This window comes from Canis aureus, chromosome 8, assembly GCF_053574225.1.
Source record: "Canis aureus isolate CA01 chromosome 8, VMU_Caureus_v.1.0, whole genome shotgun sequence".
Taxonomy (NCBI): Eukaryota; Metazoa; Chordata; class Mammalia; order Carnivora; family Canidae; genus Canis; species Canis aureus.
The window spans coordinates 25,980,681-25,993,796 of record NC_135618.1 but is presented as its reverse complement, the minus strand read 5'-3'; the positions used below and the strand labels follow the sequence as shown (position 1 = coordinate 25,993,796).

Sequence of the window (13,116 nt, the reverse complement as noted above, 5' to 3'; positions counted from 1 at the left end):
CCTAATAATTTCCTACATAAAAGCATTATTTTAATAATTGTATAGAATTCTTCTAAGGATTGTTACACTATTGGGTTTTTTTTTTTTTTTTTTTTTTAGCCAACAACCCTTGTTTGGCATTCAGGATTATATTTCAGTTGCTGCAAATCTTCAAATTTTGAACTGAGTTAAATTTTTTTAATGGACCAAAATGAGACCAAAAGTAAAGGCTGGCAACAAAGTAATGAGACTGGGGCACCTGGGTGGATCAGTTGGTTAGGCATCCAACTCTTGATTTCATCGTAGGTCATGATCTTGGGGTCGAGAGATTTAGTCCTCTGTCCGGCTCTGCACCGGGAGTGGAACCTGCCTGGGATTTTCTGTCTTCCTCTCCCTATGCCCCTCTCACCACCAGGAGTGCCACACATTCTCTCTCTAAAAAAAAAAAAAAAAAAAAAAAAAAAAAAGGTTTTAAATTAAAAAAAGAAAGTAATGAAACTGACTTTTAAAACAATTCCAGGGATCCCTGGGTGGCGCAGCGGTTTGGCGCCTGCCTTTGGCCCAGGGTGCAATCCTGGAGATCCGGGATCGAATCCCACATCAGGCTCCCGGTGCATGGAGCCTGCTTCTCCCTCTGCCTGTGTCTCTGCCTCTCTCTCTCTCACTGTGTGCCTATCATGAATAAATAAAAATTAAAAAAATAAAAATAAAAAAAATAAAATAATTCCAGAAAAGATAACCTAAAGAACTGTTTTAACAATACCAGCATGAATAAACTGAATATGATCGATCACCTTGGAAGAGGAAATGATATTTGCTACATAAATTTCATAGTTTAAAAAACTAAGGAAAAGAATTAAAAAATAGGAAAAAACAAAACTTCCTATTTTATAGTCACACTCAAAAAAGCAAAAAAAAAAATTGGTACAGCTATGGATGAATCTATAAAGATACCACCACTTCCTCTCAGCTTCTTTTTTCTTTCTTTTCTTTCTTGCTTTCTTTTTCCCCCTACAAGTAGTCCAATGTGGGTAGTTGACTGATTGACCCAACTGAAAATCTACCATGGAAATCAATGATTACAGAGACACACAGAGATCATGTATGTGTATGATCCCTTCCTCATACAGCTTACATTTTTTAGGGAACAAGTATGTAACTACAAGCTATAACATAGGTAGCATACGTATGTACCTAAGGTCTATAATATGGCTAATGCAGGCATGTACATCATAGCTATTAAATAGGTAAAGTGTGATATATGACATAATAGCAGTAGAGAAAAGCAGAGGAGAGAGTGATTGCTCCAAACATTGCAGAGAATGCCCAAGAACAGTGATAGGAATAGTTTCATAGATGAGGTGAGGCTGTGGGCATGTTGGAAAAAGTCTTGCAGTCAGAAAAAAAAAAAAAAAATAAAATAAAATAAAGGCTAATAGACCTTTGAGAATTCGTGGGTGAATGCAGGACACAATGTATGGCAGCAAATATTCATGACCTCATTGGAAAAAAAAAATTACTGAGCATCCATCACAATGAGCCTTGACTGACATGCTCAGGACTTCAAAATTTGTCCTTTAGGAGATACGGAGCATTGAAAGCTTTAAAGCAGTACGTAACGGTAATGTGATGGTCATGCAGGTGGTTACATGGAAGATAAGGACCTGATCTCAGTTCAACATCAGATGTCATATCCTGCCTTGATTTTGTACATCCAACTAGTATATCTCTCTCATACTTGTGGCAACATGGTTACTGCTTTAAAAACTCATTCCTGATCAAAAGTTGTAACTTTTCTTTTACTTAATACAATGATCCCTAATAGACACCCAAGTTTCTGCAGAGCAGTCATAGGGCTGGCACACTGTAACAACGATAGAAGAATCAGCCCAAAGCTCTGTTCACACTAAATATACAAATGAAAGAAGAATAAAGAAATCAATTTTTTCCTAAACTGTTCCTAGGCTGTTTAGGAAAAGATTATGTGATTAATCTATACTATACAGGTGTTGGTATAGTATAGATTATCACATATAGATTAATCACATATCGATTAATCACATATAGATTATGTGATTAATCTATACTATACCAACACCTGTATAGTATAGATTAATCACAGAGATAGATAAATGGCCGTTATTTTTTTTTCTTCTGCATGTTTGGATATAAAATAGATTCAATCCAAAGGTTTCTCCAGCTTCTAAACCATTCTTGAGAAGCCTGGAAAAGATACTCACTTTGTCTCATACTTCTTTGTCCCTTTCACTCACAGGGATGAAGATAGTGCACTACATCAATAATCATGACTTTATTGGAAGTAAATGTGATTTTCTGGGTCTTCTGGAAAGTATTGTACATTTAGTCGCTGTGTTTACATGATTTTAATTCGAAACTAACCTTTGAATGAATATCCTTTGGCTGAATTGCTTTTAGTTTAGGCCTCATTTGATTTAGGCAGAAAAAGAAAAATCATGTACTAAAAGAGCCAAATTTGCTGCACACGAAAGTAAGGACGTTAACTTATTCCTCCTGAGAATTAGGTGCTAAGTCACAACCATGGTTTAGGAATGTGGCTACTTGGGTTACAGTCTCAATTCTGTCACATTCATTCATTCATTCATTCACTCATTCATTCAAAATACTGAGCTTCCTATGTCGCAACAAGCATCGTCCTAAGTGTTGGAAAGAAAAAGATGATATTGATCTTGGGAAAGGAATAAAACTTATTTGGATTCATCCCTCACATATGCAAAAAATTCTGTTTGACTATCTGCAGTCATAAACTTAAAATGATTTGAGGAACCGAGTAAGACAATGTGTGGAACAAGGATCAGAGTATAGTAATGGGGGTGCGGGGCCATGATGTACTGGACAATCTATGTCCCACCTAAAGGGTTCCGTTTTTCATCTTTCAAAATAAAATATATCGGGGGAGAAACCACATTGTGGACCCTACATGGAGGACCTCCAGCTTCCTACCCTTGAGCTGTATGATTTCTAGGGCATTTTCTAGTCCTCACAATCTTTTCATACCTTAAAATGAATGAGTGAATAAATACACATATCAATGAATTACTTTATATCTTGATTCCCACTTACTTTTCTAGATGCCCTTAATCAAACTGAAATTTTGGCAGGAGTGCCTTCTTCTGAAACTTTGTTCTACAGGAATGAAAAGCAAACTTGGAGAAGGTATGAAAGTGAAAAGGAAACGGCATCAAAGTCACCCCACTTTACAGTTTTGGTTTAGGCTGACCCCACCCATATACCCTATCACTTTCATACTTAGCTGAAACCCATAAGTACCTTTCTAGTCAAACCAAGATCTATGATTTAGATTTGTGCTAAAGAAGATATACTTTATAGCCTGTAAATTACTAAGTACAGTGCCTGGTACATGGTAAGCGTTCAGTAAATGAGACTTGTGAGTAGCCACATAGCAATGTAAGGGCCTTGCCTGTAGGTCAAAATTTGGTTTGAGACCACGTTCCACTTTTTACTGGATGGGTGACCCTGAACAAGTCGTTCAGTCTCCTAAAGTCTCCATCCTCTCAGATGGGGACGGGGTTGCTATAAAAGGCAATGGGATGTGTCATGTATCCAGTACAATACCTGGCACTTAGCAAGAACTGAAGAAACATTGGCCATTTTGTCAGCATTCATGAAGGCACTGCTCATTTTTTTTTAAATACTCATTTATCTTTTTGGAAATTGATAAAATGGGAGCACATTATAATACATTATAAAAATTAGTCTAAAAGAAAGAACACTTATATATCACTTGTAAAAATTATTACACATTGAATGGCTCTATGAAGAGTTAAATCAATGTTTTATCTTTCATAAGCCTAGTGAAAACCAAATGGCATAAGGATCAATATGAAACTTAAAAAAATTTTTTTTTTCAGACAGAAAATCTACGTCTATAGTCAAGCACATTTTACACATCAGTGAAAGTTCCAATCAATATTTCTGAAACTTGTTGGCTGGCATAGATTTTCTTTGTAGTTGGAAATTGTATTCAGTTAAATTGTGAAATGTTTAAACAAGGGGACAGAAGTTGTGCTGGTTTAAAAGCCGATAATATTTTAAAACTTTGTCACTAGCCAAAGTCTTTAATCTTTTTTCTTTAATTTTTTAAAAAGATTTTTTTTATTTATTTATTTATTTATTTATTTATTTATTTATTTATTTATTTATTTATTTTAGAGAGAGAGCACACATGTATGCATGTAGGGGAAGGGACAAAGGGGAGGTGGGGAGAGAGAGAGAATCTCCAGCAGACTGCATGCTGAGCTACGACCCAGCCATGGGGCTCGACTTCGTAACTCTGAAATCAGCACCTGAACTGAAATCAAGGGTCAGAAGCTCAATAGACGGAGCTACACAGGCACCACCCCCCATACACAAAGTCCTTAATCTTTGATCTTGTCTGAATCTAGGGAATTGTCTGAATTTGGTTATTTTAAGTCTTATTTGAGTGTATTCAGCATTCACATTCTATTCATTTCCTTGAGATCAAGAAAGAATATTTTATATTTATGTGTGTGAAGGCTTTTTTTTTTTAGAAAGTTTTTTTTAAAGATTTATTTATTTATTTATTTATGAGAGAGAGAGAAAGAGAGAGACAGAGAGAGAGACTGACAGAGACACAGGAGGAGGGAGAAGCAGGCTCCATGCCGGGAGCCCGACACGGGACTCTATCTCGGGACTCCAGGATCGCGCCCTGGGCCAAAGGCAGGCGCTAAACCGCTGCGCCACCCAGGGATCCCCAAGCTTATTTTAATCAACAAATAAGCACTGTACTATCAATACTTTTATAAACACTTTTTAAAACATAAATTCTGTATTTGCACATTGTTCTTTCATTATTTACTTCTGTATTTTAAAGCATTTTAAAACAAAGCAAGATGGTAGTGTATTCCTTGGAGCAGAAGCTTTTTATGATGACACTAAGGAACCACTCACCGTCTCCTCCCCTCATATCCACACCAATCATTTATTTCTGTGCCTCAAAGCAATTTCTTACCTGAGTAGCATCTCTTCAACATACTAGTTGCCTGAACTCTAAAACTAAACACTGGAAGTAAAAATAACCCCTTAACTTTAAAAAAGGAAAATTTGGGGATCCCTGGGTGCCTCAACAGTTTAGTGCCTGCCTTCAGCCCAGGGCATGATCCTGGAGTCTCGGGATCAAGTCCCACGTCAGGCTCCCTACATGGAGCCTGCTTCTCCCTCTGCCGGTGTCTCTGCCTCTCTCTCTGTGTCTCTCATGAATAAATAAATAAATAAAATCTTTAAAAAAAAAAAAAAAGGAAAATCTTGGAGGTGCCATAATGCTAAAGGAATATCTCATCTCAACCTGGAATTTATTTAACTTTTATCTGAGATGCCTCTTTTCAAAGAAGAATGTGTTTTTCCTTTGGCAATATTCTAAGCAAATGACTTTATTTCAATTATATAAACCATAAATAAACAGAAATAAAAGAGATTAATGAGCACCGGTACAACTGAGTGACAGTTGTTAACTACAATTTTCCTTTATTGAAAAACCTCTCTCTGATTTTGGTTCCGTTAAGACTATATCCTAATTATCTGTTTTATTCTTCCATTAATAACCTTATTTTCTTGGAAATAGTACCGATGGATGAGTTTTAAATCATACTTTCACAAGTTAGGCAGAGTACAATCAAGAAAGGGTCTCCCCTGTATAGTTTGTGGGAATACAATGTGGAATGATCACATTTCCTAAATGGTCTTGCAAATCAGACTTCAGCCAAATGTAGTACTCCATTATAAGGGACAGGGGAAAAAATTGAATGTTGGAGTTCAAATTCATATAATAATTAGAAGGGACATTTATTTCAAAATGTGGAGAACTTGACAGTAAGAAAATGACAGAAATTCAGCTCCACAGTGAATTATAAATGTCAAATTACTGGTATGCATGTAAAAAAGTATGTAGCTATTAGAAACCAGACTCTGCATTCATGTGCAGTGCTTCTGCCTTTATCATCTTCTTATATTCCTCTAAGGTGTTCCGTCATTCACTGTCAAATTTCCAGTGTAAGATTATAAGACATATGTCAGATCAGTGTCCAAAGCTTTCCAGGTTCTGGACACACCAATGCAGCCCCATATTTTACACGATATTAAGTATATGAAAGGGGGAAAGCTGCTCAGTTATTAGAAGTCAGTTACAGAGTGTACTCTAGCATGTGATATCATCTACTCTGAGGAATGCAAAGTGCAGGGGAGGGGGAAGCAGCGTGATTCTATATTGTGTGTGGACTCGTGATGCTGTCAGAGTGTCAGCAGGATGAACAATGAAAAGGATGTTAACTAAATTTTGATGTGCAAGAACATGTGTTTAATTTGCAAGATGCTTTGTTTAATTAAAAGGTAAATACCATTTACAATTCCTCTTGCAGACAAATTTAGAGCAGCAACAACACCTACAGAGTGTTCAAATTGCCGGCAGAATTTCTTGGATGCATTTGATCAATTAAAAGGGTACACATTTGGGGAAAAATAATTATTTTTTCTATTTGTTTTCAAATAGAAATGGCTTTATTTTCTATAAACAGATTATTCCTAGAGTTTAATGCCTAGCTAAGTATAGATTTTGAAAACAATATTTTTATATACCTAAGAGAAGAGAAAATAAACCTGACGGCTAAAAGTTCCTCTTGTCACTCAGCCTCCATTTCAAAAAAGATGTTTTTCCCTTCCTCTCCTTCTTTCCTTCCATCCTTCCCTTCCTTCCTTCCCTTCAATTCCCTTACTTCTTTTTTTTTTGGTCCTGCTGGCTTTCCTTCCACAGACAGTAGGCTCTAAAAGCTGTATAGTTCTAAAAGACCTTTCCACCCCTCCAGAAAAAAAAACCTTAAGTCATTTGGGAGCTCCAACATAACTGTTCCATAAACTCACCTGGATCATAAAGCAGATCAAAAAGATTTCAGGTCTCACATTTTCCTTTATTTAAGATTTGCTATTTTTTTTCAGTGATTATGGAGGAGAATATGCTACTGCTTCTTCATCTGGCCTGCAGTCAAAAAAAAAAAAAAAAAACTGAAGGAGATTCAGATTTCTTTACTGAGAACTTCTCATCTCAGTAATTCAGGTAGTAGAGATAACCATCTGACCATTTTTCTTTCTTTCTTTCTTTCTTTTTTTTCATCTGAACATTTTTCTACAATGCAACACTTGGTGTGGTTGTACTTTGGTTTCAGTTATACTTGGAGGCATGAAATGGATCAGTGACTCTCCTGAGGATCCTACCCAATCATATCCTTGTTTGGTACTGTTAAAGAACAAAGTAAATTTGAAGATCTACTTGGCTTCATTCAACAATTCCTGAACTGGACCGAATCTCATCTAGCAAGCAGAAAGGGAGCTATGCAAAATGGAAGGCTTTATACCCAGAAGGGGAATGGGGTAAAGGAAAGAAAAGAGAAAGAAAAGGAAAGAAATTCTAGCAAATAATGGATTGTTTCAGGTGAACCTTCCTATGGGAGATGGAAGGAGTCTGTCAGACAGATAACCTCACTGGCTCTGACCAGGTAATTCCAGACCAAGTGGTTAAAAGTTACATTCTTGGGAGAGAATGAAACTGCAATCAGGATAGGTATTAAGTCTTGGTTTGCGAATTTGGGGCTTAGTACAAATGACTTCATTGTGGGCCTGTTGTCTCTTTTTTAACATTACTAACACGTGACACCCAGGCAAGATGAAAGAGAAATTCTGCAAGAGTTTCTCATCAGTTCCCAATATAGCGAATCGGATTTGGTAGGCCTCAATTATGAATAGCCATCCAATAGTTCATGTCAGCCAGTCTGGCCTATCATGTGACTAACATACAGAAGACCCAAATGATATTACATTATTAGCATACTATACCATTATGCTATATTATTAACTATATTGCAACTGATGTATTATATTACTGCTTTATGGGAACTCAGAACATACAAACTAAATTGACAGGAAGGAGCACAAAAGAAACTTAAATGGGTAAATCACACTTTTCTCCCTTTCATTATCAGACAAAACACTCCTCTCTCCCTGCCCTGTTCCCCATCCCTTAATTAACTAAAAATTTCATTCTGTATATCTGCCAAGAGGGAACTTCATTTCATTTCAAAGTCAAATATAGTACAACCTTCTTAAAAAAGATTTAAAAAAAAAAAAAAAGCCCCTCACTAGTGGTATATGTGAATAATAAGACAACTGGCCTTTGATCCTCATTGTTCAAACTTTGACAAGCTTAAAATCCAGGTAGGGGAGGCAGCAAGGGAGGGGATTTTATTATTTTTTATTTTTTTTAAAGATTTATTTTTATTTGTTTATGATAGACATAGCGAGAGAGAGAGGCAGAGACACAGGCAGAGGGAGAAGCAGGCTCCATGCAGGGAGCCCGACACGGGACTCGATCCCGAGGACTCCAGGATCGCGCCCCCGGCAAAAGGCAGGAGCGAAACCACTGAACCACCCAGGGATCCCCAAGGGAGGGATTTTAGGAAGTTGCTGCACCCTAATCACTTGGTAAGGTTTTCTTTTCAATGTCCAGGGTGTGTTTTATTTGTAATGGCCACTTCTATTTTCTGAAAAATATTGATGAATCTCAACAGTGAAACCCAGGATTCTACAGGATTGAATTTTTTTTTTAACCTTTGCCTTCCCATTATTCCATAGTGAGGAAGAGGGGACTACTATGTATCATATTCTAGAAGGGGAATGTTGAGTAATCACAAAAACCAATTATAATAGATCTTGAGGCTTCTGCCTTAAACACTCATGCTAGTGCTCTCTTGACCTTTGGGTTCATCTGCTGGGACAATCTAATATACATTTGAAAATGTGCCTTTTTAAAAACATCTTGTTGAATAATTTCCTCTTTGATCTCTATTATTTATTTATCCCAGCTTTATCCCTGCTTGAGTCTATGTCTTCTTACAGGTATTCAACTCCAAATCACGAAAAGACTCTAGGACAGTTACCCTTAATCACTGAATGGATCACCCAAGAAGGCCCTGCTTACCTGGCTACTGTTTGCTATGTTGATATGCTATGTTCCTATACCACCAATGATTTCTCTACTTAACATTAAGTGTTCCCCCAAATTTCTTTAACAGGAAATGGAGAACTAGCCTGTTTTTGTCTGCCTTGTACAGTATAATACATTAGAGGTATTTTTAAGAAAAATATCTTTATAAAATGTCTTTATAACCATTTTAACGTCAATATTTAATTTTGTCTACCACTAGATTATAAATTTCAAAAAATTAAGGCCTTTTCCTGGACTGTTTTTCTTTTCCCTTTATTGAAATCTTAATGCCTAGGACAGTTGCCAAGTTCATGGCAATAACTGGTTGTCGAATGGGTGACTGAATCTCTGACAATCAAATAAAGAAGGAACATGATGTTGAGGGAATGCATTGGTCTTAGAGTTTAAATACAGAAAGTCTGGGTTCCAATTCTCATTCTCCCCCTAACTAGATGGGTGACCTTGAGAATTCTATATTACCTCTTAAGACTATCCATGTACCCATCAGTAAAATAAAAGGATTAGTCTAGGCAGTTTCAAAAAGCCCTTCAAGTCTAAAAATCTGTGAAAATACAAATCCACACAGCGGGACACCTGAGTAGCTCAGTGGTTGAGCATCTGCCTTTGGCTCAGGTCTTGATCCCGGGGTACTGGGATCGAGTTCCACATCAGGCTCCCTGCAGGGAGCCTGCTTCTCCCTCTTCCTGTGTCTGACTGTCTCTGAGTGTCTCTTCCTGTCTCTGACTCTCTCTCTGTGTCTCTCATGAATTAAAAAAATAATAATAAAGTATTTAAAAAAAAAAAACAAATTCACACAGACAAGCAAACTTCATTATATAACATACTAGTTCCAAACTGATATGGATTCTAAGAGTTTTAATGAGAGGTGGGAGGGAGAAAAATCCCAACTTGACATTAACAATCATACTCAACTAAATTAAACCTTTGGAAAAATCACAGATCTCCAACATGACAGGAGGCCATGTGGCCAAATAATCTGCACACAAATGACTGAGAAAGCTGAGGCATACGGGCTGCAGTCCAATCAGTGACTTAAGGCAGTTCATCTGGCTTTTGCTGATACTTTGAGCCCAACTAAAAATGGAGGAACCTTAAGACCATTTTATGAAGCACATTCTGTACCTGCACTAACTTTACAACACAGTATACTTCAGCGCATTATAAGTACGTGTTAAAATGCGGATGCCAGTCAAATATCTCTTGCCAATTAATATAATTCTTTGTCCATTGAAGTGGTCACTCCAGAGAGTTGTTTTGACATTTTTACTGTAACCATTCACAGAGCAAAGAAGAAATATATGAATGGAGATGAAAAGCACCAAAACCTTATAAGTGCTAAAGTCTTTTATGAACAAAAGCTAGCAGAAATGTAATGTGGATAAGGTAGGGGTGGGATAGGTCTTGGGGGTGGAGAACACTAAAATTGTACTGAGACAGGCCTTTCAGATATCTTCTTAACTGCTTTTCAAGTAAAGCTGATGTAGTTATTTTAGTCTTTTGCCATTTTTATGTCATTTAATTCACCACTGAGAATAGCACTATTTCAACATTTGCATCCTTTCAGTATAAAAAGGTATTCACAATTAACGTGAAAGAAAGCTTCCTCACTGAGAAATATGGGCTCTGAGCTGTTAATGATTTACTGTTTAGCATTTCAGAAAAACAAAACAAAACAAAACAAAAAGCAAGAATCTTTCTGTGTTTGGGCACTGTAGTTAAGTAGAATGAATACAAGAGCTGGAATCGGAAAAATCTGGTTCTAAGACCTGGCTGTGCACCTCCCTATGGTAGCTCAGTCCATTCATTCTCCCAGTTCTGTCATCTGTGAAATGGGGATAGGAAAGGCATTTTTCAGAACAAATACTTCCCTTTTATCAAATGTTCTCTTTTCAGAAAAGATGATCTTTTCTATTTGCTATGAAAGACTAAAAGTCAGACCTAAAATATTAGTTTGGTTGCCAGCCTGAATTCAATACAATAAGCATGATTTCTCAGGACAAAACTCTTCTACTGCCTGGGTTCAGATCCTTGCTCTTCTGTTTACCACCTGTTGTCACCTTGGTCAAGTTACATAAACCTTCTGAGCCTTACTTTTCTATTCTGTAAAATGAGAAACTTTATTATTACGTGATCCACAGAACTTCAGGGAGACTTAATTGAGATAATGAAGGTGAAGGCTGCAGTACATACTAGTTTTTAATTGTTATAGCTGCTATTGTTATCTTGGGAAGAGTTCAAACTCTCCATGACCTGCTCAGATCTCCTGGATTGGTGGATACAAAAGAGAGATACCAGATCTCACTCCATAACAGCCTCATTCCTTTCCTTTCAGGAATTAAGAGGTCAAATATTGTCATCCATCTGAAAATACAGAAGAAGAAAACAGACATCATTTTAAAAGATTCTCCTAGATCTTAACTATAGTCTCCGGGACAGTCAAAATCCTTTAGCTTCTTTCTTCAGAATGAGTGTATGAAGAAAATAGAAGCAAATAGTACTGATCCTTTATTGGACCTATAGTTATTATATGCCTAGACTTATATAATTTTTTTTCAGCTATGCTCCTTCTCCAAAGAGAGTAAACATCCAGAGGCAACAGACATTACTGAAAGTCACAATAGTAAGATATTATGCCCATCTCTAACTCAAGGTTGCCTGAATAGAATGAAACATTGTGATTTCTAATAACCTTTTTTACCTAAGCCCAGAAAAACCTGCCACTCAAGCACATAGCCTATTTCAAGGTTAAACTGATTTCAAAAAGCCATACAGAACTGACTGACAAATTGCCTAGACAAATAAAACAATCTCTCCCCCCGTGGTCTGGTGAAGCCCGCGAGCAGGACGCAGGAACACTCCCCCATCCCGCAGAACTGGCTGGAGCCTCTCTCGGTCCCTTCTCGGCAGGAGGATGAAAACTTTTCTGGCCCTGCTGGGACTCGAGACGGGAGGGAGGGATGATTCAACTGCGGGCTGCGGGGCATTTTCCTTCCTCTTCTCTCCCCTTTGCGATCCACAGAGTTGCTGCTGTTGCCCCTACAACCTGGAATACTAGTAGACACTTCCTCCAGCAGCTCATGAAATGCTTCCAGAAACATGCACAGCAGTAGCCCTCTTCCGGACTGGTAGGTGTGGGTCTGCTTCAGTGGTGTGTGTGTGTGTGTGTGTGTGTTTGATCCTCATGCTTGCAAAACGTGCTTTCCAAAGCAGCCATGATTTCTTTTTTTTTTGGGGGGGGCGGCCCCTTTGTCTCCCCCAGACCTCAGCCCAGAGGAGGGGCAGAGGGGGCGGCGGGAAAGGCTGGACTCACACTTACCTCGGAGCAGGCGACAGGTGAGAGTGGCTTTGGGCGCTTTGTTTTGTTTTCTGGTCCTTGGACACGCCCAGCGCGGGGCGCCGGGGGCGGCGGGGCGGGGCGGGGCGGGCGCGGCCGCGGGCGGAGGCCGGAGCGGGCGGCGGCGCCGGCGGCGGGCGGCCAGCAGGGGGCTCCTTCGCGCCGCCTACCAGCGCGCGGCCGCGGGTCTGCGGGCTCAGCCGGCGGGGCCGCGGCCGGGGGAGGCGGGGGGCCTGGGGCGGCCTCGGGGGGCGGGGGGCGCGAGGGCTCGGGAGGCGCCCGCGGCGCCGAGCCGCGCAGGGGCCCCCGAAAGCTCGCGGAGCCTCCTCGGAGCTGCTCGGGACCTGGCAAGTCCCGGAGAGGCCGAGGGGCTCCCGCAGCGGGGTCCGAGCCACCTCCCCTCCCGGCTGCGGCTCCCGAGTCCCGGGGCGCGGGGGGCGAGCCGGGGGCGCCGGAGGGCCCGGGCGTGCGCGGGCGCGGCGGGGCGGGGGGGCGCGGGCGAGACGGGCGGCGACCCCCCCCCCCCCGGGGCCCCGCACCTCGCGCTCCCGGGGCTGCGAGGCGCGGGCCGGCCGGGCCCGGGGAGGCCGCGGGGTCCCCGCGGGGCTGCGGGCGCACCTGGGGCTGGGGCTCGCTCCCCCACGCGCGCAGGGGCCGCTCCGAGCCCGCGCCGGCGGGAGGCAGTGCTGGAGCCGGGGGCTGGAGCCCGAGGACCCTCGGCCGGGCCGCGTCG

At 40.3% G+C, this 13,116-nt stretch overlaps 1 long non-coding RNA gene across 1 annotated transcript; it reads right to left on the bottom strand.

The window, feature by feature from the left end:
• Positions 1-215: 215 nt before the first annotated feature.
• On the bottom strand, positions 216-12,457 carry LOC144318532 (uncharacterized). Its single transcript, XR_013384522.1, has 3 exons — positions 12,366-12,457; positions 6,913-7,027; positions 216-414 (listed from the first exon to the last, which is right to left on the bottom strand). It is a non-coding gene; the product is annotated as an uncharacterized LOC144318532 (long non-coding RNA).
• Positions 12,458-13,116: the final 659 nt, after the last annotated feature.